Consider the following 23,761-nt stretch of genomic DNA (forward strand, 5'->3'; position numbering starts at 1 on the left):
GCACTCAAAACATCTCTACCCAAATCACAGAGCCTACATGAAAGAGCTCAGCACCGAGATCCACAGGATGCACTCCACTCCTGAATGAGGCTTGCACTGCTTCCCCACTTGGTGCCAAACTTTCTCCACTTGCAGAAAATAACATATAGTATCACCACAATCCTCTCTGAATCCTCAACAAAAACATGAGCGAAAACACGGACAAACAGCTGCTAGGGCTACAACCACAGCACAATAAAACATCTACGTGACACATTCCCCATTCAAAGAGATCTCTGCTGGCATTTCCTCCCTCCTTGCAGCATTTTGGAGATTATTTTTGATCACCAGGAAACAGGCAGCCTCTCTGCAACAGAGTAAAGAGCACAAAGAAAGATGTACAGAAAATACTTCTCGATGAGAGGTAACAAACAAATGTACCCTCCATTCCTCTGTTCAGTCAAATGACAAACTACCCCTTTGGAACAGGAGCAAACACATCTTTGTGTTAACCTCCTTCTCCTCTCACAACAGTTTGAGAGGGAAATGGGAATTTCATTGGGAAATGAATGGCCTCCTGGTGCCCACCAGCTTCCCATCACATCTCAAGGCATGACTCACATGAGGGGTGTCATTCACAAGAGCCACGACAAGGCAGTGCCATCCCCTCTCAATTACTGAGCTCCCAACAATACAACACCTGCATCCTGCCCAGCAGCACAACTAAAACAACGTGGGCTGTCATTCCTTGGCATTTCACAGGGTGGGTGAATGCTGCCAAATCCCAACAGAGGGACGGAAGTCAGGCCAGCAGCCTGGACTGGAGCAGCACTCTGGTTTATGTTGTGAAGCTCAAAGAGATTAACATTAATTATCCCCATAAATGACCACGAAAGAACATAACTTCTGTAGAATATCAGAGGCACAAGCAGCATAATGTTCTGGCAGGGCAGTAGAAACTGCACATGTGCTCCATGACTTGGAGGCCAGGGGGAAGAGCCCTTGCAAGGTGTGCAGCACCCACTACACAGCCCTGCCCTGGAGCCCTTCTCTGATGATGGAATTATAAACAGAACTGTCACCTGAACGTGGCTACAGGGATGCAGCTGTGAATCAGGTAGTGATTCCCAACATTCCAAATGCACTTACTGGTTGCTCTTTCAGATGTTGCAAGTTATCTGCAAGACTGTCTTGTTTTACACCGTAATATGGGGGACAAAAATTAAGTATCCTGCAACCCAACAGCAGGCCTGAGCAGCCAACCCACAGGGATTTTAATTCCAAATGCTTCTCTTACAAGACATTGCAGCAAGGACATGCCACCCATTTGGGATGTAGAAATCAAATAAGGTATTTCTTTTATAAACATATATATAATAGATCCACCAAATCAAACTGATATATATATGCATATATTCTTATACATATATATTTATATATACAGATATATTGAAGTCAGCTTTGGAGTGATGATAGTACAAGGGACCATAATCTGTGTCACTTCTGTTAATCAAACTTCAGAAAAGAAGTGGTTATAGGGTCCTTAGGTAGCCAAATGGGGACAGGTAAAACAAAAAATGTCTTCTTTGCAACAAATGCAATCAGCCAAATAAACCATAGCAGGTAAATAAGTGCATCATGTAACTTGAATGGCAAAATTGTACTGGGCAAAGAAAACAACATCATGAGTGGCTTTTCGTATTTTTCTAAAGCAAACCCTATTACTTCCTTCATCTGTGCAGTTTTTCTGAACTGTCTGATAAGAGCAAGAGCAGGATGTAAGGATAAACAACTCACCTGCATCTGAAACTGGACAAGAACAGACTTGGCCCTCCAAACCCACAGTATTTCCCCACACACTCCCTTGGAGAGGTCAGTCACTAAATTAACAACAGTATCACATGGTATTCAGGCTACAATTTTTAAAAAATTTAAAAATAACGTAAAAAAATATTAAAACAAACAAACAAAACCCAACCAACTGCACTTCTACTGATGTAATTTTAAAATAAATTTCTCACTCTAGTAAAACCCTTCCTTTTCAGTGACACAAGCAGTTCATCACATACTCAGTCTTGATCCAAAACAAATTTTTCCTTAGTATCTTGTGTGCTCAAGAGAAGAGACTGAAGTAACAAGACAGAAGGAAGGATATGGAAATCCATATCTATTTCAGAAGAAAATCAGGGCTTCAAGGAACTGGCGTACAACAGATGCTGGTGTAGAGCATCTGAGCAGAACCCTCAGAGCTGCAGCTCTGATCAGCTGCTGACTGTTCCAAGTGTTCACAGAGATCCTTGACCTTATTCCAAATACAGCCCAGGAGCTCCACAGCAGGAAAACAACCTGTGGGGCTGGTGGAGCAAACAGGAGTGACAGAGGAGTTCAGGCAGCAGCTTCCCACGTCAAGGACTGGCTCCAGCACCAAAACCCTTCCAGCTCATTAAATCTGTGGTCTAGGAAAACCTCAGCTTTAAGAAAAAATTTAAACAGCGATTTATTTAACAAGACATGGTATAATTTCTGAGGGGCTGTTTCAAAGATCATTGATAAAATAAAGTGCTGAATTCAAACCTAGTTTGCACAAAGGTCTATTTCAAAGCACGGCAGCTTTGAATTCATCATTTAAATAAATGACAACAGACTCACTCACGCCAAGTTCCGATTCTTCAGTCATCACTGGAAGTGAAAAATCAATCATTCTGTCCAGGTTCAAATCCAAATAGCTCTCTTTCTTCTGCACTCAGCTGAAGAAGAGAGCAGTTCCCCTCTCCTTTATCCCTACCCTGCCTTCATCACGCAAGGAAAGTTTCCACGGCATCAGGAAGTGTTTGGAAACGGCTACAGAGGTTTGGCATTATGGGCAATGACTGGAGCAGGGATTTAAAAAAAAGGAAAAAAAAATTAAGAGTGCAAATACCCACCAAAGGTCTGTCTTTGCCCTCACAGCCATTAAAGAGGAGAAGGAGCCTGTTCAGATCAGACGGAATCAGTCCTGCACCATCACCCACGTGCCTGCCCTGCTGATTCATTCCTTGTGCAGGGAATTGCAAAGACATGGGGAATTTTTTTCCAGTGCCTGCCAGGAGCCTGTAACCCAGCAAAGGGGATGTCAGGTTCATATTTCTCTGACACAATCAGCCAACACAAGTGATGGGTTGGGTTTTTTAGCTTGGCTGAAAGACATTTACTAAAGTAAACCTGAATTTGAGCAGCCTCACAAAATATGCTAAAGGTAATACATGGAAGAGGGATCCACTTTCACCTTTGCCAGTGAAGGAAATACCAGTAACAATAATGTATTCAAACACATCAGCACCTCCCCCACAATCACTACTCACACTACATTTAATATGAGAACAAGAAAGCAATAGATTGAACCACAGAGACAGCTGAGAAACTGCAAATAACACTTAACTACAGCCTTCACACAGGTTCAGTCCCACCACAGGACACAACTGCAGCTCATTACACTCCCAAAAAGACAGACACAAAAAAACCTTAAAGACTTTTCTCCCCACAGTTCTGCTGCTTAACCCACAAAACACATTCACAGGTGCCAGTGCTGGTGAGCACAGGGCTCTGATTCTCAGTCCTCATCCCCAGTACAGGACACTCCTCCTTTTGACAAAGGTTTCTTGCCCTGCACTGGAGCAGTGAAAATTAAGTGCCGCCTCCATCCTAAGCAGCCAAAAAACAAATGTGCTCTTCTGCAGAGGCAGTAGCAAGTGTCCAGCAGGGTTTGGGTGTCCTAAATGCCTCACCACCAATGCCTGAAGACCTGGAACCAGGTTCCTCACAATTGCAAATCCTCTCTCCCATCGAATGATTCAGCTTGGAAACGATCTCTCAGATCACTGAGTCCAAGAGTTAACTCAGCACCATTAACCTTTCCACCTTTGCCCAGACACACACAGGGAGCTCCTTGTGTCGTTTAACCCACCTCCTGTCCCTCCCAGCCCCTGAAGGGACCTGCCCACCACGCTCACATGTGCCAAGTTTCATTTTTACAATCTACATCCTGCTGCTCACTCTCTTTCCTCTTTTGGGGATGGAAAGGGCCCAAAAACCCACTGTCATGGCCAGGTCACAGGAGAGACAGCCGTTCCTGTGTCTGCCCCTGGTGGGAAAACACCCAGAGGAACGTAACCCTGACAGTGAGTAAAAGCTGAAGTGAGGACTGGGCAGTGCTTTCAGAAAGCTGACAAACACACACTGCTGCAGCCTGAATGCTCTGGCTTTGACTTGCCCTTTTTTGTTGTTTGTCCTCCCCAGTTCCCCTCGTGTGAGCATAAAGCTGGGCTGCTTCCTGAAGGACTTCCTAAGCACGGCTCCCTCGTGACAGGGATGGAGCCTGACACACACTCCCATCCCGAGCTCTGTGCTGCTGTTCTGCTCCCCTGATTCTAGAAAAGGACAAGGAAAGGAAATAAAAGGGGAAAAAGGAATAAAAGGATGAAAGGAAATAAAACAGAAGTCAATCATTCTGTTATCTGCTATAGTGCACACTCACATTTTCCCTGGAGCACTTGGATTTGGGCAGATTCCGTTTTAAATCCGGATTACAGTGCACGCACATGAGCCCTACAAAGCCCTGAGCAGGGGTAGGAAGATGGTACCATGTGCCAAACCAAACAGTTGGTGCACCAAGTTCTCACATCACAATGACCTGAATCTGTCTTCTTAAGATATTAAAATAAATGTATTTGAGCAGTCTAGGCTGCACCTGTATTTCTGCCTGGGATGGAATGCAAAACTACATCAGGCTACTGCTTGGAAAAAGAATTCAAAACAAAACACATTCAGATTAAAGCTCCTTGAAAACATGTCCCTAAATTCCTGCTCCTGGCACAGAATACTGTGCTTTACACTGCCACTGATCTCTGAGGAGCCAGAGCTGAATCAGTGAAATAAATCTGTCACAGCAGCCTCAGAGAGCTGCAAACCAAACACAGCTCTCCACCGCAGGTAAATACTACTCAGCTGATTTACTATCAGCAGCACAACACAGAAGGAGCAGCACAAACATCACGTTTAAGTCCATTTGGCAGGGCTGACCAAAAAGGAGGAGTAACAAATTTGAGGCTAGCAAGGCATTAAGAAACAACCACTTTGCTTTTGATGTGCCACTACAGCTGCAGGACACTTTTGGGACAACACCTGAATTACAAAACACTCGGGCCATGCACACAGCTTGAAGACAACACAGCAAAATTGTCTGTGGCCTGATAAAAGGAACTGAAGAAAAGAGAACAGGCCAAAAATGAAGGAACAACTGCTGGTGGGTGTCCCTGCAGAGGACACCAGGGTTGAGAAGACTGAGTTACCACTGCAGCATCTCCAGGCAGCAGCTTCACCACTTCCTGGAGGGCACTATGGGGCCACTGGCTACACTTGTCACTGCATCCACACAGCCACAACCAGAGCAGGGGAAAAGAGCAAAGCAGAGTCCGGGAAACAAATCTCCAAGGCAGAAGGTGCCACGTGAAAAAGAGCACAGAGCCATCAAGAACAATACAAGAGCTGGTGTGTGATGCTCCAAAGACTGGTGTGACAAGGCAGATTTAAAACAGTCATGTCCCACTCTTACTTTGTATTACAAAAATCCTTGGTGAAAATGCCTGGAGACTCTTTCCCTTTGTCCCCAGGCCTACAGTGGTTTTGGTAGTTTGCTTTAACACAGCCTCCCAATATCTGAAAATCACCACACTGGAAGAGATGAGACTTGATGTTTCATTAAAGAAAAGAGGAAAAGAGGTGCTGTTTTAAAGTGGAGACTGGAGGGCTGCTTACTTCATCAGATATTCAATTTTCTTAGATCAAACAGATTTTGGAGTCCAAAAACAGAATGAAAAGCCTCCAAGGGTATTCTTCTTTTCTCCCTGCCCCCTCCTTTTTTTTCAAAGGCTCCTGTTGAGCAATAGATTTCCTGTGATTAGCTCACTTAGTTCTGATTATAGCTCACTTCCTCCCAGGGATTAGCAAAAAGCAGCTTTCTGACAAGTTTTTATTCAGATGGTGCTACCTAGCCACAGCTTCCTGCCCCATCACTAACAGCCTCTTAGTTCAGCAGCTCAACAGCTTGAAATTATTTCACTGCTGCAGAAAAATTCACAAAACCAGCACATCTCAGCCTGTCTTCTCCATGAAACACAAAACAAGTCTTTTGGGATGTCTAGCTTTCCAACTTGAAGCATTTGGATCCACGAGATTTATTTAATCAGATCCAAAAAGGAGTTTTTTGGAACAGAATGAGACTACCTTCAGAGACTGAAAATACTTATCTCATCATTTCAACTGAGAAAACCATGCAAAAAAAAAGAAACCCGTCAGAGGCAGACAAAGAATTGCTTTCTTGCAGACTTGGCAAACGTAGTCCCAGATCTTCTGCCTGCCAAGAGAGGACTCGTGCAAAGGCACGGACGAGAGTAACTGTGATAGTGGCCAGGAAGAGCCAGTGGGATAATCTGTTCCACCTACGGTTATTGGAAACACCTGCGGATGCTCCAGCGCAACAGGCAGAGCTCAGAGCCAGCCCTCCTCGGGAAAAGCAGGTACCAGGGACATGCTGGAACCTCTCCTTCCAGCTTTAGGGGGTCTCAGAAAAGAGGATTTGGTCAATGCCAAACCACACACCTGTGAAATCCCAGTTATTTTTATTTAGCTTTTCTTTACGGGGAGCACAGAGGAACCTTTGCTCACCTAACATACTCAAAACAAGCTCACATCCCCTGATTTACAACCACAAACAGGCAAGACACTCATCCTTCAAATGATGCAGTTGAGAGAACAGCAGGAAAAAAACCCCAAAACAACAGAAATAAAAAATATCTGAGCCAAACCAATTTGTCATTAAGATTTACAAAGGGACACAGTAGCAAAACCAATTGCCATGAAGTTTACAAACAGGTCAGGTCCCTCCTTGCCATCTTCCCTTTACTGCTACAGATGGCACAGGAAACACTCTAAACAAGGGTCTAGGAGAACCTCTGCCTGATTTGGCAAAACCCAACTGGATGACGTATTAAATTCTTTCCAATTTGTCTTTTTCCAACCCATTAATTTCCTTACAGTTTTTGCTGAGTCACACAATAGAAGGGAAACAGCACAAATAACTACTGTTTAATGGCCAAGTGATAAAGAGATTTGGGGGAAAAAAAAGAAGATTAAAAATCATGGTTGAGTGGAAGGAACTAAAAAAGCAGAGAGAAAATTATCTTCAGCACGAAAGAAGGAATAGCCAAAACTGTAATAGATGTGCTTACCATGAACTAAGTTACACAAGACAAATATCCAGTTGAGGGGTATTTGAAAGGGTTCCTAAAGCTTCCTAGGGGAAAATATTCTTCAAACCCATTGCCAAAATCCATTACAACCTGGAGCAATTATGCTCCATAAGGCTCTGGGCAGATGTGCAAAGTCTTGCATTGAAAATGAGCAACTGGGCTGCAAAAATGTCATTTTTGAAATCAAAAGGGATCTCAGTCTTTTGAGGAGGATCATGACTGAAAAAAATAAAGAGGAAAAATCTGAGTAGGCCCAGACTACTGCCAAGATGGGCAAGAGTGCTGGTAAAAGCCCATTAGTAATTGCAAATTTAAGCAAATTAACAATATTTGGGTCACTGAACACTGGGGCCACCGGTAAGCTGTGATTCATCTTCACATTGTCCCTTGAGCCCTGCAGGGCACTCAACGCCCACCCAAGTCATCACTTCTGCTTCATCAAATAAATGTGCCTCTGCTGAACTGTGGGGGCATTTTACCACCAGCAAACCAGGAACCTTTTTTTGCCTCTGAAAGACCTCAAACACCACAGGTGACAGTACCAGATGGGCTCAGAAATTACTTCCCAGCTGCCTTGATTTCCCATTTCCCCTAAATTTGCCAAGAAAACTCATTTTGGAAGGCAGCTGATGACAGCAGCACAGAGAAACAAGCCAGAGGGATGAGCTGATGGACACCAATGCCCATTCCCACCTTTCTCTGAGGCAGCCCTGGCAGGAACACAGAGGTGTAAGGAGCGTGGTGGAGGAGGAATGAAATCCAGAGGGATCCAAGGGATCCATTCCCACCCTGTGCCGCGGGGCTGGGGAGGTGCGGCCTAGCCACCAAATCCAGGGCATGCTCCGTTTTATCCAGCCCGCAGCCAGAGTTTTCCTTCAAGGAACCACTGTGCAAAGATGCATAATGATAACACTGTGCTCCAAGGTGTTTGAACCAGCCTGTTCAGAGCTGAACGAGGAAATTATCTTTCTTCTGCCTACTGAAAATCCTGAGTCAACCAAAGGCAGACGAGGCAGCCCCGGCGGCGGGAGCAGCGCATGCAAATCCAGGAGTCGTCGGGGTGTTTGTGCTTACTCATATTTCACCACCTAGCAGACACTTTTCAGCCTTTATTTTTATAGCTGAGGTTTTCTAAAGATCAAAGGATAATAGGGAAAAGGGCAAGTACGGAAAGTTTATAAGAAAATTAAAAAAAAAAAAAGTTCTGCATCTCATTGTTGAGATTCTCTCTTAATTAAAGCTGACATTTACAGGCAGGGAGGGACCACACATTCCAGAGCAAAAGTTATTTGACTAAAAGGCTGCCCTGCACGAGGCACCTGTACAGCTTGGTGCATTTCTGCCTTAAGAACAGCATTCCCAGCTCTTTAACCTGGACATTCACCACGCAACAGAGCCCCAAAAACCTCAGGCTGCTGGCAAAGTGCAGAAGGGTCACCAGTAACACCAACACAGAATGAAAGTGCTTCTTTAAACTTTTTTTTTTTAACCACCAGAAATATTTTTGGACAATGGTGAGACAAGGCCACGGCTTCCCCATCCAGATTTAGAGGTAGCTGGAAAAAGAAGAGGTAACACAAAGTGTGTCTGAGGGTGGCAAAACCAGAAAGAATCCAGGGTTAAGGGGATCCAGCACTCCCTCATCACACTGGTAGGGCTGGCAAATGTCAGCTAAGGGAAAAAGGAATAATAAGGGAGAAGACAAAGGGGAAGGTTGAAATGTCTCGCTCCAGATAAGCTCTCTTTCTCACAGGCACTCAGAATAGAGCTCTTTGTTTCTCTCTAGTGGCTGCCCAAGGCTTGCTCCAGCCACAGTAACCAGTGGATAGTGGGAACTTCAGCTCAGCCCAGCAGTCCTGGGGCCAGACCCTCGATTTCTTCCTACAGGAGTGCCAACCTGCCACCAAACAGCACAGGGGGATGTCCCAGGGGACACCAGTACAGCTGCTGACTGGATAGTCACAGCCCCTGGGGAAGGTTCACCAGTTTGCTGAAACCCCTGCACAACACATGGTCAAGATGCCTCTTTTCTCATACCCACACTGGACACTAATCCAGCAGAGAGAGACCAAAGGCTTCAAGAAATCAAATGCAGGAGCTGTAAATACCAAAAGCATTTGAGCACGGCAAAAACAATGCCCCCCCACCCAAGAGATGGCTTTGGTGGACACAGCTCATTTCCCAAGCATATTCCAGCAGCACCACACAGAAACTAGAGAACATTTCTCCTGGGAGAGCTGTATTCCATTTGTTTCACAACAGACTACACTGACTTCTTCAGACGTGGAAACTTCTACAGGAATCGGGCTCCCTGCAGCATCCTATCCTGCTTCTGCACCAGGAGTTCACTGCTGATAGCCAGGAAAGCTGTTTGTGGAAGGCACCATGAAGCTCACCCCCTTCCACTATCCCAGGCTGCTCCAAGCCCTGTCCAACCTGGCCTTGGACACTTCCAGGGATGGGGCAGCCACAGCTTCTCTGGGCACCTGCGCCAGGGCCTCACCTCCCTCATAGGGAAGAACTTCTTCCCGATATCCCATCTAAATCTCTCCTCTTTTATTCTAAAACCATTCCCTGCTGTACTACTGCAATCTGCCTGTGTAAAAAGTCTCTCCCTGTTTTTTATAAACCCCCTTTAGACACTGGAAGGTCTTCTCTGGAGCATTCTCCAGGCTGGAGACCCCCAGCTCTCCCAGCCTGTGTTCATGGCAAAGAAGCTCCAGCCCTCGGAGCATCTCCACAGTCCCCTCTGGACTCACTTTAACAGGTCCATGTTTCTTCTGCTGAGGACTCCAGAGCAGGATGCAACATTCCCAGTGGGATCTTTGAGTTAGAATGCAACACGTTCAGAAGGGTCACCCCAATATTTCCCTGCCAACAGCAGCTCAGGATGAAAGATTTAGTAAAATACTCGCAGAGATCAGTGCTGAAACCTCACTCACACTTCTGCCACAGCATCTACGCAAATATGTCAGGACGGTCACATCTTCATTACACTGATGAGGTCTGAAGTTTTACAGATTTTATACAAGGACACAACCCCTTATTTTGTTTTTTTCCTGGCATATTTAGGGCTATTAGGAGAGGTGAAGTACCTGGATGAGGTATACAACCAATTCTGCAGCCAGGGCAGAGCACCCCAGGCAATCCCTTCCCCACTATTTCAAGACAAAATAAACAGTACCAAAAGTACAAAGCACAGCTGCCACAAATTTAAATTATCCTGAATACTTTGATACACTTCTGAACATTAGACCTGGATTCTTCAACAAAATACTGTAATAATGTTTTCTTTAAAAAAAGGTGAGAAATGAGCAAGGCAGAGGTGCTCTGGAAATCACTCGCTGCAGTTCACACTCCTCTACTCCTGTTGTGACACTGCCAGAGTTTTCCTTGTGGGCTCTTACAGGTTTTCTTCTTTAAAATTACTTGCACACATACAAGCAACACATCCACTTACAGATTAATGCAGCAAATTCCCTGAAAATTGGGGTAATGATCTTGTATGCCTTTCAGGGAGTCAGAGCACCCATTTGGACACTGGAAATAACAATTTTCATTTAAATACTGACTGCCAGAATGAGTTTTTTAACTAACTTTCTGATTTTTCTTTTTTTGAGTCATTCCTAGTAAAACTACCTCTCTCACTCTTCTTGCCCATAAACAGGTTTTTATCTAAAGTGCCAAAGAAAATGAATCCAAACCAACTAGAACTGGTACACAGGCTACAAATCAAAATACATTAAACAGCCAAAAAAAGCAGGAAACTATATCATAATTCAAAATATATAAATAATTCTTGTGCTGATGTGGAAATTGATTTTTGCCAAGCCTCCAGGACAAATACAGGAGCCAGTAATTAGGGAAAAAACATGAAAAGCCTGAACATTTGTGTTAATATGACTACTCCATACACTGCTTACAATTTGCAATCACATGTATGATAAAAATGCCCTAAACATATATATTTAAATAAATGTAGAATGCTTTAAATGCCAATTGTGAGTGGTTAAACAAATTGAATTTTCAAAGGGATTAAATACATCCCACCAATATCAGCACACTTTGAGGGAGGTACTATCCATGGCTGTTTATATAGGACGCAGCAGCACCACAGGCACAAAAATTGATTTTACGGCTCAAGAATGAAATACTTTTTAAAAAATAAAAATATAAAATGAAGAACACAGTTACCCACTGAATAGACAGAAGGCTTGTGAAAACTACAACCAGGCAAGATAACCAGCACTCTGGGAATCTGAAGAGCTTCCAAAGGAAGCTGTCAAGTTAAAATAATATTGAAGCAGCTGACAAAACATAATATTGCACTTAGAAAGCTGCAAAAGACTTACATTGTTGTACAAATGCTGAGTTCAACACATAGGCAGAGGTAACTGTGCCTGCTCATTAAACAATGAATGGCATTCCCATAAGCAGAATTAGAAGATTTCAGTGAAATAGGACAGAGCTGGAATAAAGCTCCAGAAAACGCATTTTCAGGAGGCTCAGGCATTTACACACCAAAAGGATGCAGTTCTCAGACCTTGTTCTACCTTATCATCTTCCTCCAATAATAGCTGTGCAATTATAAAGCAGATGAAGATGTCTGTGAGACTGAACTCACATAAAACAGACCTCCAAGACCAATGTGGGACATTCACAAAACACAAACTCAATGACAACACGGAGGTGTCTGTCCATGACATCCTCACACACAGACACCACTCCAAATTCCAAATTAAAGCTATTTATTTTAACAGAAATGAGAGAGACAGCACTTATCTGAGGGGTCTAATTCCACTGCAAGGGATGCATGATGTTCCTTATGGAAAAACATCAGACAAGGCTCGTGCTGTGCCATCAGCACAAGAACTGCTACCAGCAAGGCTGAACAGAGAAACAAGGGCATAAAACATTTTTGCTGCAACAAATGAGCATGGAAGGTTTACACTTTTTGTGTTTATGAAAATCCAAAGGCATATATTTTTTAATTAAAAAAAACGAAATTATTCTCTTCATAAATTCTATTGTAACTATGGAGGAAGGCCGTACCTTTGGAAGTGGTCAGCTTTCCAAGAGTTTGTCATCTAAAGGAAAATTTTCTCAGGTCCTTTTGATTGTTAAGAAAACAGGAAGCAAATTTCAGTGAGCCATTTCAATAGAGTAAAACAGAGATAAAGATCTCTATTAAACTTGGCAGCTAAGACAGAGCCCACAGAGTATCAGTCTGAGCAGCCCCTTGCCACCAGGGCCCATCATCCTCTGTCAACCACCTGTGGCTGCCCCTGGATCCCTGGCAGTGCCCAAGGCCAGGCTGGACAGGGCTGGGAGCACCCTGGGATAGTGGGAGGTGTCCCTGCACCTGGCCAGGGGGTGGGACTGGATGGATTTTAAGGTCCCTTCCAACCCAAACCATCCTGGGATTCTACAACCAGGCACGTGTGAGAGCAGAGGCAGTGAGTGAGAAACCAAAATAAGGCCCTGATGGCATCCTCATCTCATTTAGGAAATTAAAAACGTGACCAAGAGAAAGGGGCAATAAAAACCCAAGTGCTGAGGATTATTGACAAGTTATTTGACAAAACCTTTCGGGGCTCGGCAGCAAAAGCTGTTTCAGTAGCACAGGATACACCGTCACTCTCGCTAAGCAGAGCAGCGTGGAATGAAAGTCACATCTACTTCAAATCTTGACCAAGATCCCCAAAACAAAGACTTCCCCAGTTCAAATGTGTTTAAATTTAGAAAGCTGGCATCTTGCTGTGGTCCAGGGACTTTGGAAGTGCTTAGGAAGTAAAGTGCATCCACCATCACTCTCAGCCAAGCACAAGAGGGTAAAAAGGCGCTGCCAAAGACTTACGGCCAAAGATCTTCAATCCCAGAGCAAGAAACATCTCCAAGGAGCTCTGCCCAAAGTGTCACAAGATAAAACTCAGTGCCAATCATGTGTATGGTAAGTATATCTTAGCAGCAATGAGAGAATGAAAAAAAAAAAAAAAACCAGCTCATTTAAATCCTGATGGTGTCTGTAAAAATTTCGTTTTGCATGAGTAACAGTCATTACCACAAATTAAACCAAATTAAAAATCATTTCATCTCAGTATCTTCATTTACCCTTCATTCTTTCAGTTTATTCCCTAACTCTTCTTTCTGATTTTTTTTAAGACACTAAAACTTTATTATATGAGATGCTCCAAGTTCTAGTCAGATTGATGTGGATGTATAGGTTCAGCAGAAGTCTCAACTTCTTCCACAGTGAAACTCCATCCAAGTTTAGCAAGACTGAGTACATTTCCTTGTGCTGCAAAAAGACTTTCCAGCATGCACACAACAAGCCAAGGAGAATGAGAATTATGCCTCTCAGAAGTAAAATATTTTACAATGGAATAATTGCTAATGAACAAGGAAATAAAAGACATCACAACCACACATTAAAACACATGGCCCTGCTTGCAAAGAAACCACCCAAACCAGGTCGACTGAACTACCCTGAATTTTTATTTTTCATTTCCAGCAGCTACCTGGGAAAATAATCAAAATCTCGACACCAATTTCCTCTAAATATATATATATAGATATATAAAATCCCTGTAAATAGGCCCAAAAGGGCTGAAAAGAAAAAGCAGCAGTCAAAAAAGCACTGAGTCCTCAGCCAACACATACTTGGGTTACTGCGAAATAGCCTCATCCCAAAAATCAGGAGGAGGTACTTGCCTGAACTTCCTGGCTGCAGCAGTCAAGGCTCTCTTTACCACAAAGAATTACTTCCTAAGCTTGGGCACTGGTATCAAAGAGCCTTAGCATGCTGGCATCAGGTTAAAATTAACTGTTCTTGTTGCTAAACAGCTTTGAAAATCCTGGATTTCACTTTTCTCTTTGCTTTTTCCACTAAGGCGTTAGAAGCAGAAAATATTTCAGACTTGGTGGTAATGCCCAGCTCTGACAAATCAAAGATTTCACATAATTTATTGTTCTAGTAGTGACAGCTAGCATTTCACACATTGAAAATAAAAGGCTGTTTCAAAGCCAAAAATCTTTTAACAACATTAGAGACCTATTTGCTATGCCACAGAAAACGATGGCAGGGTTTGTTTTTTTTTTTTTTTTTTTTTTTTTTTTTTGTGAGATCTTGTTCATTTCTGTGCTTGATCTGTAACAGCATTCCCAAAAGCTCAGCAAACACATGAAAAAAGGCAGGAGGAGCAGAAAGCCAGACACACTCCCAGGTTGTTACAAACCATTAGTGTCAGATCACTCAGCAACATTCCCAAGCCAAGTTTAACATCAGGGATTCCTTTTCCAGCAGTCAATCCCCTGACATGAATGGATGCACTGAGGGACTTTGGGATGACTGGAATAACTGGTTTGGGGCCAGAGGAGGGCAAAATCCAAACTGTGGCTGGTGCCACTTGCCCAGGTGGCCTCAAGTAACAATTTCATGGTCACGTATTTTTGTCGAAATTAATGCCAGCAGGTGGATTTAATGTCCTGGTAAAATCTCAAGCACTCAGCTTACTTAACACAAGCATAAAATACCAAGTTCACCTTTTAAGTAGTGGTTTTGAATTTCAGAAGTTGCTCACTTTCAAACATTAACATAACTGACTAAATAACTGGTTATTTTTCACTGTAAAGCAGATAATTCACAAGCTGAAGGCCCTGCCAATGAGCTATTTCCACAAGAATCTGCCCAGCCAGGTCCTGCCTGGAGCCCAAATCCCCAGATCCCTTTAAACAGCTTTTTGCTGTAGACAGGCTTAGGGGAAAGATACTGTCATTCTTCCAGGTTCTCACTTTACTGGAGACCTTTTCAAAAGGAAATGGGTTAAATATTCAAAGGTGACTTTAAAAAGCACCTTCCAGAAGCAGCTTTTTCTTGCTCTTGTCCAGGAGACACCTCTGCTAGCTAAAGCAGCTCTAAAATGACTATAAATGAAAAACTAATGCAATGTTGAGCAGAAAACAGAAACCTCACGCTACTGATAACTCTAATTTTACTCGTTAAAGAGGCTGTGGGAAAGCTGACAGTGGGTACACACTGAGTCAAACATCCAGCACCTAAACAGGAAGCAGAAAACTTCAGGGGCAAAAAAAAAAAAAAAAAAAAAAAAAAAAAAAAAAAAAAAGTTGAACTGGAAAAACTTTTCAGTGTATTTCCACTCCTTACTACACCTGCCAGCTGCCCTCGCTCTGATTCACACGATGTTAAATCCCTCACCTCACACTGAACACCACTTAAATCACACTCACCACTGCCCCAATATACTGGGGCTCCTTCCTACAGTTGCTGCTGTGTTAAATCAAACGACAGAATTAAAAATAATTAAACCTGCCTTATCAAAGTTACTCCTTTCAAGATATAAAACAACTTTTGCTAATTAGCTGAGAGAACAGCCTTGACCTAAGATTCAAATATCCCTCAGCTTTGGGCTACACCAACCCCAGTGAGGGGCTCAGATCCTTTGGGAAACAGTGACCCATCCATTGTACAAAGCCCCCTGTATTTCCATGAGTATTCAAAATACTGCATTTCCCTAGTAAAATGTATTCATCCAAACAATTTTAAGCATCAATACATCATTAGCAGCTGAAGTGAAGATTGTTAAAAGCATTTTCAAATTCACAAACAGAAATTAGATATATATCCATCTGAGAACTTCAAAATCCACTTGTTTTGCCTGAATGGAAAGAACTGCCTCACCAATTTTTGGAGCATTTCAATGTACAGTAACCTGTAGAGAGCATGAGGAATTCCTACAATGAATACACAGTGTAACTAATCTAAATTAATCTCAACAGAAAAACTGAAACTCGGTTTTAAGTCATCTTCTTGACACTTACATCCCTGCCTGCCAGGTGAGACATTTTCAAAGCCTGGTTAATCCCCACTTCCAGCTGAGAAAATGGAAAGAAGCTGAGGAAATATTAAGAATAGTCCCCTTAAAAAACCGGCAAGTCAGGTAGAGAACTAGGACCAAAACCAGCATTTCCAGCTTTCAGTGACAGACGCTGCCCGCTACATCAGACAAAATACAAACACTGAAGTGTGTATTTTCCCTTGGAAGGAAACTACTTTAACAGCTTCAGGTAAAATCAATGCTCTGAGCTCTCACAAACCTTGAACAGTGAAATAAGGCTTGAACTAAAGGCTGAGCTCCATTTGCACTTCATACCTGGTGGGTCACTAGGAGATTTCTTCTCACCTCAAAACGTCTACTACCTCTTACCACCTGCATTTAAATGCAAATCCGAGCTTTCAAAAAGAGCTTATCAAGCTGAAGACACAGGAAAGCGCAGCACGATAAGGATCCTGAGGCCTCCAGGGATCGCTGCAGCGTTTCCTCGCTAAAATGAACCAGTGCCCTGCCCAAGGGCTCCTTGTCCTTTGCCCCAGGTGAGCGCTCCGGACTCTTCCCCACCTACTGCCGGGAGCTGGCAGGAGATGCCGCCTCCTCCGTGACGCCTTCCTGGTCAAACTGCCCTTGCCAAGAGGCAGAACCAACCCAGCTCGGCACTAATTGGACTTTACCCCTCCTTGGAGCCAGCCTGGCCGCTCAGCCTGGCACCCAGCTGGCCGCTTATCTCGGGGAAGGCAAGAGCCAGCCCCGGCGGTGGCAACGTCCAGGGCACCTGCAAAGGGACAGAAACTCCCCGAGAGGACACCCTGCCCTCCACGCCTGGGGCCAGACACATTGCATTCTGCTTTAGGAGGGAGCTGCCTGCATGGAAACTCAGAATGGAGCATGGTACAGCCTTGCTGCATCAGTCCAAGCCTACAGGAGTGCCTTTGCTTTGATCACCTTTCCAGGAAAAGGAGGGAAAGCTCCACAACCACCTTGTCTCTGCCTTTTCCCAGCTGCCAGCAGCGATCAGGAGGAGTGTAATCCATGTCCCCTCCTTCCATCACCATCCCTCTGGCTCCATCTCCCTCCCAGGGCTGTGTCCCGGTGCGGGAGCCGGGGCTGGAGCTGTGCTGGTGCTGCCCTGGGCCGGGCCATCCCCAGCAGCCTCTGTGTGACTCGGGCTTGTTTGCAGAACAAAGAGCTGCTTCACAGACACGTCAGTAACTCTGTGTGTGTTGTGAGGAACGAGAAAATACTGGCACACAAACCTCAGAGCCCAGAAACCTCCCCGTGCACAAAACAGATAAAACGGGGGGAAAACCCAAACAAAACCAACCCAGGCCAGATGTGAGGGCTCTGAAGCAGAAGTACCTCACTAATAACACACAGACCTAAACTGGGATCCCTACACCTTTTCTTGTCCCAAGAACAAAACCTGCAGCATCAACCAATACCCTGAACTCTGAAGTTACTTTGAAACCAAAGGTGCTTGAATGATTTCCTCCTTTTAACACAACCCAAACGTTGACCAAGCACACCTGAGATTTTAAAAAGGTATTAATTTAAAATCTGCCCAAGATTGGAGCTGCCTAACGTGGCTGAAGCATCCACCCACCTACCCCAGCACCCAGCCCAGAGGGGGAGCAGGAGCAGGTGCTTCTGGGGATAAACTCCCACTGTCAGCCAGAGGTCCAAGTGTACCCCAGCACAAATTTCATCCCAGTAAATCAGCCTCTGGCGAGCAGCTGCCCAGCACAGCACAAGCCTCAGATGCACTGAGAATGCTGCATGGTGATAAAAAGTGCAAAATATACAGACAGCGCCAATATTCCACAGTTAACAGCCCGCTACTTTTAACAACCAACTCTGTACAAAGATGAGCCAAATTCCTCATGCAACTTAGCACAGAAAATCCAAGTTATTCTCCCTCAAGCATTTCTGTTCTGGCCTTCAGAACTGCAATATCCAACCAGTGAATTTTAGAGTGAGGTTTTTCCTGCCTCTAAAATGCATTACCCACAGCATTTTGTTTAAAGTGCTCCTACTATCTCAAAGACTCTTCTCAAAAACTCATAAAAAAACGACTTTGCATTTTTGTATTTCTACTTTCCTTCTATTTTATCTCAGTCTGTAATGAGCAACCAGTTCCCCGATAACATATGCTTTAACCTGCCTCCACAATATCCCTGGAAGTTTAATTACCTTAGTCTCTAAAATGAAGAAACTGAAGCAAAAAGTAGCTAACCCCTGGTTTTTTAGGGAGATACCACCCCAGGACTCATTTTGTGAAGACACTCCCAACTGTAAAGCAAATCCCAGACCCTCTAGAGCAGGCACTACTTTCTGAAATTAAAAAAAAAAAAAAAAAAAAAAAAAAAAAAAAAAAAAAAAAAAGGCAAAACCAGAGAAAGACAGAAACTATAAAAACTTCACAGTATGCCATCTCTGAATTGCACCTAACACTGCCATTGCTGCAGAACTTCCAAAGCCATGTTTATATTACATATCCAGACATCACTGGCCGTAGGGCAGCTCGGGAACTGGTTTATTTTGGCTACAGCAAAGCACAGCCTCGCTCCTCGAAAGCGGCTGATGAACCCTCTGCTCCCAAATCTGCCTCTGGGCAGTTGCCACACGGACCAGGCTGGATCCAGCTTTTCCCTCCTCACTCCCCACTGCCACTAACCTGCTAAGAGTACATTTAGATCAGATATTAGCAAGAAATTGTTCTCTGTGAAGGTGGTGAGGCCCTGGCAGAGTTGCCCAGAGCAGCTGTGGCTGCCCCATCCCTGGAAGTGTTCCAGGTCAGGTTGGACAGGGCTTGGAGCAATCTGGGATAGTGGAAAGTTGTCCCTGCCCATGGCAGGGCTGGGACAGGATGGGCTTTAAGGTCCCTTCCAACACCAACCATCCCGCATTGCTGTGATTCTACCCCATCCCGCCTGGCTTTGACGGGACAAACACCAAAAGCAGGCACAGAAACAAGGCAGGAACACGGGGAGCTGTAAAAGGGGCGGTGCGGGCCCAGGGAGCAGCAGCCGCCTTTCCCGGGGATGGGAAGCCTGGGCCCGCGGACAGCCGGGGCGGCGAGGCGCTGACAGCCGGGGGCCCGGAGCCCCCCGCAGTGACTCCGAAGGGCGGCCACGCCACCGCCGCGCCCCCCGCGCTGTGCCCGGGGGCGGGGGCCGAGGCGGGGCCCGGCGGGGCCCGCAGGAAGCGGGGCCGAGCGGCGCGGCCTCGTTCGGGGCCCGGAGGAAGCGGGGCCGGGCCGGAGCGAGCGGGGGGAGAGCCAGGGAAGGAGCGAGGGGCGATCCCCACCCCGGGCGCGCCCGCCGCAGGCCCGGCACGGCTGGGGCCGCACAAAGAGCGGGGGGCGCGGCCGGCAGGTGTGAGCGGACTCACCGGGTGGGGCGGCGCCGCCGCCTCGGCGGACGGACGGAGGGACGGACGGAGCGGGGCCGAGCGGGGCGGCGGCGGCGGGACCGGGACCCGGTGGGGCGGCGGCGGCGGGGCCGGAGGGGAAGCGGAACCGCCGCGCGTGGCCACAGCCCGCGGGGGCGGGGGCGAGGCGGGGCACTGCCGCGGGGGCACCGCCCGCCCAGCGCCGGAAAGTGCGTCACCGCGGGGCATGACGGGAGCTGTAGTCCGCTCCTCGCTGATGGGGAATGTCTTTTGTACCTGTAGACTATATCTAGTATTTATGGTTATTTATTTAATTATAAACTTTAATATATAAAATATATCCTATTTATGTGGATCAGAGTCAGAGAAAAATAAAAGAGCCTGACAGCATTAAAAAATTAATATGTGTATTATATAAAAAAAGAAATAAAATTTTACATTAAAAATATTTATATTACATGTTTTATAATAAATGTTATCTATATCATCATATGTCATATATATATATAATAAATGTTATCTATATCATTTATCACCATAAATGTTATATATCAATATCAATATCATATATTATATGTGATATAATATATATTGTATCTATAAAAATATAATAATATATATTGTATCTATAAAATACATCTATTTAATCTATGCATTCTATATAATATACAATATTATATGTATTATATATAACATGATATGTATTTTATATAATGAATGTTATGCATAATATATTACATATAATAAATGTTGTAGCATTTACTATATAATACATAAAATATATTATAAATAGCATTTATTATATATCTCATTTATATTGTTTTATTATATATCTTATATACAAAAATATATATGTATAACATTTCTCTTTTTCTAGGCTGTTTGGATCTCTTATTTTTCTCTGGCTGTAGACAACAACCAGCTGCAGGAAGCGAAGTCCACCACCCAAAAAAATCCAGCATCAAATCCAGCATCCATCTAAACTGGCTCTTCTCCACCCTTGCTTCCATCTTGTGGTGCTTAAATTAGAGTTTATTTCCTCAATGCTTTATTTTGTGAGGGAAACCGGTTTGACCCCACACAGGGGCTTCCTGCTGAGTGTCTCCTCCAGGTCTGTCCTGGTTCAGGGAGGTGAACCCCACCCTTCCCCAGGAGTGTGGAGGGATCAGAACACCACGGGGCTTCATAGAATCATGGGATGTCCTGGGTTGGATGTCCTTAAAGCTCATCCCATTCCCTGCCATGGGCAGGGACACCTTCCAGCAGCCCAGGCTGCTCCAAGCCTCATCCAGCCCTGGGTGGGCACTTCCAGGGATGGGGCAGCCACAACTGCTCTGGGCAACCTGTTCATGTTCCTCCTCTGTGCTCTCTCTTCCTTTTGCACTGGAAGGAGCTCATTTTGTATCTTCTGTATGGATACAGCTGAGAACACATTAACCCTCCTCCCACCAACCCGTGGGGTCCTTCTCAGAGCCCACTTGGCTCAGGGGTCACATCCCTGGTGACAGCAGCAGGACACAGAGCAGCTCTCTGTGCTGCCATTCCCAGTGGCACAAGGCCCCTGTTGGATATGCATCTCCTAAGAAATCCAGTAGGAACACAGCTGGGAAAGCAGCGTATGTGCCCTCAAGGTTTCTCTCCCAAAATTCCTGTGATCCATTTAATCTTCCATATGATTTCTCCAAGCTTCCACCTGCCCTGGAGGCTGGATCTCAATTCCTCTGTCTGCCCAGGCTTGAAGAAACATCCAATTTTCCTTTGGGAAGGAGCAGGACACACCAGGCAGCTCCTCTTCCCCAGCTCTTGGGGAAAGGATCCACGGGCACCTCAGTCCTCCATGCAGGTCCAGGCACATCCCAATTTCCAGCTTGTGGGTTCCAGCCAACACCTGCTGGCTGTCTACTCCCTCACTCTGCACAGAACCTCTGCAGAGCCACACAACACTTGTCCCTGCAGATGTGCCCATGCCCCAGGAACAGCATTCCCAAGTGACCCTGCCATGGTGCTGAGGTGGCTCTGCTCCGATCCCGTGCGGGCACAGCCGTCCTTTCACGTCTCTTTCCATGTTTGCAACTTTCCCTTCCTGACTCACCACTGCTAATTCACCTCTGCAACACCCCTGGAGAAGCCACAGCAGGTTTGTGGCTTCATCCTTCCCTCGGCTTTACTCCCCATCCCTCCTCACCTCTCTGTGCTGCCTCGGCCTCGTATCCCCAGCCCCTCCAGCTCCATTTGCAGAATCTTGACTCCCCTCCCACCCTTCTTTCTCCCTCCCCAGGCAGCACTTTTTAAATCAACTAGGAAGGATTTTTTGGGCTTTTTTTTTTTTTTTTGTTATACCCATTTCTTTGTGATTCAGAAAGCCTTAATTCCCAACAAGGCCTTTAACACCCCATCCCCTTTTCTTTCCTTGCTCTGATTCACTCCTTACACATATTAAGGATAGGGATGGTTCTGTCCAATCCTTGTGGCAGTGTTTTCTTGCCAAGAACTCCTGAACACCCCATTCCTGCCTCCAAAACTGCCAGAATTTTTGCACAGGCCTTACAGCTCCTCCTCTGATATCTGTGATCCTTCTGGGGCTGGCACTTGAATCTTCCTGCATGGCACACCTGCTAAATTCTGTGCTGGCTTAGTGACAGCAGTTTCTGCTCTCAGAGAGAGATTAACTGGCAAATTCCTTTGTAATTAACACTGCTATGGTTATCAGACTTATTTACAGCTTGCAAGGAAAAATGTGTCTGCTATATTTATAATACAAGTGTCGTGCATTTAAAAACAGCAAATATTTAATATTTTAAATATTTAAATATTAAATATTTTAAAAACAAAACCCAGCCCTTGTGAAGCTCTGCTATTCCTCTCATATTTTACATTAATCAGAATAAATTACTTAGGTTCAGTTGAAAAGGTGATCGATGGCAAACTTGATATATACTTTACTTCCATATTTTTACCATCTGCAATATTTTTTTCTTGTTTGCCCAGATGACATTCCCATTTCTTTTCCTAGGTTTTGTCAGGGAGATGGATTTAGCTGAGGGATTCAACCTGTGATTTTCAACTGGTGTTAACAAAGAGGCAATGAAGTCCTGCCCCTCAGCTCTGGCAATCTGGGATGTTGCCATTCCAAGGGTCAGGCTACAACACGGAGTTACCTCCATAATGCTGAGCACAGGAACAAACTCAGCTCTGGAAATTAAACATCCCACTTGGAGACAAGTGATACAGTGCTGGTCACAGTGCTGGTCCCACTGCTGGCAGGGTTGAACAGCCCAAATGTCTCTCTGATTGTTTCCAACCTGGAGTGGAGGTAGTCACAAGGAATTTCCTCTGTTGAATTCCAGCAGGAGAAAGATGCCCAAGGGACCCTGAGGCTACAGCCGGACATCGACAAAAGGCTGCACACCGAGCCCTTGAAAGGAATTTTCATTCACCCCCCCACACACACACACTCACCCAGATTACCTGCTTTGACTAATTTACTCGAGGTTTATGGGGAATAAAATCCGATTTCTCCACACGGTGGTTGCCGTGGGCTCCCAGTGAAACCTACTGACAACTGGAGGCAGCACCCGAGCTCTGCAGCTCCGGAGCCTCTCTGCTTTTCCGTTAGGTAATTTCCTCTCCATTTCCTTCTATTTATCAACTGTCCTGGAGACTGAATGTAGCTCTTCTAAATATTTGCTTCTAGTCACTATCCTGTCCCTCACTTTCATCTTCCAAGGGTCTCTTTCCACTCATGAAATAGGGTGAAATTTCTTCAGATTTTCTAAGCTCTTTCAATTCTGACCAATCGTTCAGTCTAGAGAAAAGGAGGCTCAGGGGAACCTTCTCTCTTCTCCACAACTCCCTGACAGGAGGTGGAGCCAGGTGAGGGCCGGGCTTTTCTCACAGGAGACAAGGGACAGGACAAGAGGAAACGGCCTCGAGCTGTGCCAGGGGAGGTTCAGGCTGGATATTGGGAAAGGTTCCTCTTGGGAAGGGTTGTCCAGCCCTGGCACAGCTGCCCAGGGGAGTGGTGGAGTTCCCATCCCTGGAGGGATTTCACAGACGTGTGGATGTGGCACTTGGGGACATGGATTAGGAGTGGCTTTGGCAGTGCTGGGGCAATGGTTGGACTCAATGATCTTAGAGGGCTTTTCCAGCCTTAATGACTCTGTGATCCTAATTTGGCCAAGAGCAGCCAATCCCAGGCAGACATGTCCCAGGCAGGCACAGAATGTCTCTTCACAAATTCATACATAACCCACC

At 45.1% G+C, this 23,761-nt stretch overlaps 2 protein-coding genes across 4 annotated transcripts in view; one reads left to right on the top strand and one right to left on the bottom strand.

The window, feature by feature from the left end:
* Nucleotides 1-19,588, bottom strand: part of PAK2 (p21 (RAC1) activated kinase 2) — a 41,766-nt gene extending 22,178 nt beyond the window's left edge. Inside the window, exon 1 of one of the 3 annotated variants that reach the window (XM_083868219.1) lies at nucleotides 19,508-19,588. The gene's annotated coding sequence lies outside the window, so the exon portion shown is untranslated. Of the gene's footprint in view, nucleotides 1-3,743; nucleotides 3,860-16,379; nucleotides 16,396-19,507 lie in introns of those variants that run through there. The other 2 variants (XM_083868220.1, XM_083868218.1) reach the window with 2 other exon arrangements.
* Nucleotides 1-23,761, top strand: part of CEP19 (centrosomal protein 19) — a gene marked incomplete at its 5' end in the record, with an annotated part of 119,861 nt that overhangs the window by 87,994 nt on the left and 8,106 nt on the right. The window lies entirely within an intron of this gene.

The sequence above is a fragment of the Zosterops lateralis genome (genome assembly GCF_965231275.1).
Source record: "Zosterops lateralis genome assembly, chromosome: 10".
Lineage (NCBI taxonomy): Eukaryota > Metazoa > Chordata > Aves > Passeriformes > Zosteropidae > Zosterops > Zosterops lateralis.